This window comes from Schistocerca gregaria, unplaced genomic scaffold (genome assembly GCF_023897955.1).
Source record: "Schistocerca gregaria isolate iqSchGreg1 unplaced genomic scaffold, iqSchGreg1.2 ptg000265l, whole genome shotgun sequence".
In the NCBI taxonomy this organism is placed as follows: Eukaryota; Metazoa; Arthropoda; class Insecta; order Orthoptera; family Acrididae; genus Schistocerca; species Schistocerca gregaria.
Genome location: NW_026061767.1, coordinates 2,749,742 through 2,753,151, shown reverse-complemented (window position 1 = coordinate 2,753,151; position 3,410 = coordinate 2,749,742).

Sequence of the window (3,410 nt, the reverse complement as noted above, 5' to 3'; positions counted from 1 at the left end):
TTTGCAGACGATAAATGTAACTGTCTCAGAGAGAAATTCGGCCAATGTGACGATCTGGCTTTAAGTCGATTCGATAACAAATGACGAAAACGGACTGATTTCTCAGGTTTTTACTACATATGAACACTTTTCACATTCTCCCATACAACGCGGCTGCTAGTCCTCCTTTCATGCAAAATCTTAAGGTCCTAGGTCATATCGAAGCCACCAAAGCCGGCTAAAAAGTGAATAATCGATAGTTAAAACTTGAATTGTACTACATCTTACTGGCTGTCTCTTCAACTTAGAAGCTTCTTCTGTGTTCTACTATGGTGCTTTTAGTGTTTCCGCATAGCGCAGCACGCGACATAGCTTTGCAGACGATAAATGTAACCGTCTCAGAGAGAAAGGCTGCCAATGTGACGATCTGGCTTTAAGTCGATTCGATAACAAATGACGAAAACGGACGGAATTCTCAGGTTTTTACTACATATGAACACTTTTCACATTCTCCCATACAACGCGGCTGCTAGTCCTCCTTTCATGCAAAATCTTATGGTCCTAGGTCATGTCATAGCCACCAAAGCCGGCAAAAAAGTGAATAATCGACATCCAAAACTTGAATTGTACTACCTCTTACTGGCTATTACTTCAACTTAGAAGCTTCTTCTGTGTTCTACTATGGTGCTTTTAGTGTTTCCGCATACTGCAGCACGCGTCATAGCTTTGCAGACGATAAATGTAACCGTTTCAGAGAGAAGAGCGGCCAACGTGACGATCTGGCTTTAGGTCGATTCGATAACAAATGACAAAAACGGACGGATTTCTCAGGTTTTTACTACATATGAACACTTTTCACATTCTCCCGTGCAACGCAGCTGCAAGTCCTCCTTTCATGCAAAATCTTAAGGTCCTAGGTGGTGTCCAAGCCACCAAAGCCGGCTAAAAAGTGAATAATCGACAACTACAACTTGAATTGTACTACTTCTTACTGGCTATTGCTTCAACTTATAAGCATCTTCTGTGTTCTACTATGGTGCTTTTAGTGTCTCCGCATACCGCAGCACGCGACTTAGCTTTGCAGACGATAAATGTAACCGTCTCAGAGAGAAAAGCGGCCAATGTGACGATCTGGCTTTAAGTCGATTCGATAACAAATGACGAAAGCGGACGGATTTCTCAGGTTTTTACCACATATGAACACATTTCACATTTTCTTGTGCAACGCGGCTGCCAGTCCTCCTTCATGCAAAATCTTAACGTCCTAGGTAATGTCCAATCCACCAAAGCCGGCTAAAAAGTGAATAATCGACAACTAAAACTTGAATTGTACTACTTCTTACTGGCTATTGCTTCAACTTAGAAGCTCCTTCTGTGTTCTACTATGGTGCTTTTAGTGTCTCCGCATACCGCAGCACGCGACATAGCTTTGCAGACGATAAGTGTAACCGTCTCAGAGAGAAAAGCGGCCAATCTGACGATATGGCTTTAAGTCGATTCGATAACAAATGACGAAAACGGACGGATTTCTCAGGTTTTTATTACATATGAACACATTTCACATTCTCCCGTGCAACGCGGCTGCTAGTCCTCCTTTCATGCAAAATCGTATGGTCCTAGGTCATGTCCAAGCCACCAAAGCCGGCTAAAAAGTGAATAATCGACAACAAAAACTTGAATTGTACTACTTCTTACTGGCTATTACTTCAACTTAGAAGTTTCTTCTGTGTTCTACTATGGTGCTTTTTGTGTTTCCGCATACAGCAGCACGCGACATAGCTTTGCAGACGATAAATGTAACCGTTTCAGAGAGTAGAGCGGCCAATGTGACGATCTGGCTTTAAGTCGATTCGATAACAAATTACGAAAACGGACGGATTTCTCAGGTTTTTACTACATATGAACACTTTTCACATTCTCCCGTGCAACGCGGCTGCTAGTCTTCCTTTCATGCAAAATCTTAAGGTTCCACCTAATGTCCAAGCCACCAAAGCCGGCTAAAAAGTGAATAATCGACAACTAAAACTTGAATTCTACTACTTCTTACTGGCTATTACTTCAACATAGAAGCTTCTTCTGTGTTCTACTATGGTGCTTTTAGTGTCTCCGCACACCGCAGCACGCGACATAGCGTTGCAGACGATAAATGTAACCGTTTCAGAGAGAAAAGCGGCCAATGTGACGATCTGGCTTTAAGTCGATTCGATAACAAATGACGAAAACGGACGGATTTCTCAGGTTTTTACTACATATGAACACTTTTCACATTCTCCCGTGCAACGCGGCTGCCATTCCTCCTTTCATGCAAAATCTTAAGGTCCCAGATCATGTCCAAGCCACCAAAGCCGGCTAAAAAGTGAATAATCGACAACTAAAACTTCAATTGTACTACTTCTTACTGGCTATTACTTCAACTCAGAAGCTTCTTCTGTGTTCTCCTATGGTGCTTTTAGTGTCTCCGCATACCGCAGCATGAAACATAGTTTTGCAGACGATAAATGTAACCGTCTCAGAGAGTAAAGCGGCCAATTTGACGATCTGGCTTTAAGTCGATTCGATAACAAATGACGAAAACGGACGGATTTCTCAGGTTTTTACCACATATGAACACTTTTCACATTCTCCCATGCAACGCGGCTGCTAGTCCTCCTTTCATGCAAAATCTTAAGGTCCTAGGTCATGTCCAAGCCACCAAAGCCGGCTAAAAAGTGTATAATCGACAACTAAAACTTGAATTGTACAACTTCTTAATGGCTATTACTTCAACTTAGAAGCTTCTTCTGTGTTCTACTATGGTGCTTTTAGTGTCTCCGCATACTGCAGCTCGCGACATAGCTTTGAAGACAACAAATGTAACCGTCTCAGAGAGTAAAGCGGAAAATGAGACGATCTGGCTTTAAGTCGATTCGATAACAAATGACGAAAACGGACGGATTTCTCAGGGTTTTACTACATATGAACACTTTTAACATTCTCCCATACAACGCGGCTGCTAGTCCTCCTTTCATGCAAAATCTTAAGGACCTAGGTCATGTCCAAGCCACCAAAGCCGGCTAAAAAGTGAATGATCGAACACTAAAACTTGTATTGTACTACTTCTTACTGGCTATTGCTTCAATTTAGAAGCTTCTTCTGTGTTCTACTATGGTGCTTTTAGAGTCTCCGCATACCGCAGCACGCGAATAAGCTTTGCAGACGATAAATGTAACCGTCTCAGAGAGAAAAGCGGCCTATGTGACGATCTGGCTTTAAGTCGATTCGATAACAAATGACGAAAACGGACGGATTTCTGTGGTTTTTACTACATATGAAAACTTTTCACATTCTCCCATGCAACGCGGCTGCTAGTCCTCCTTTCATGCAAAATCTTAAGGTCCTAGGTCATGTCGAAGCCACCAAAGCCGGCTAAAAAGTGAATAATCGATATTTAA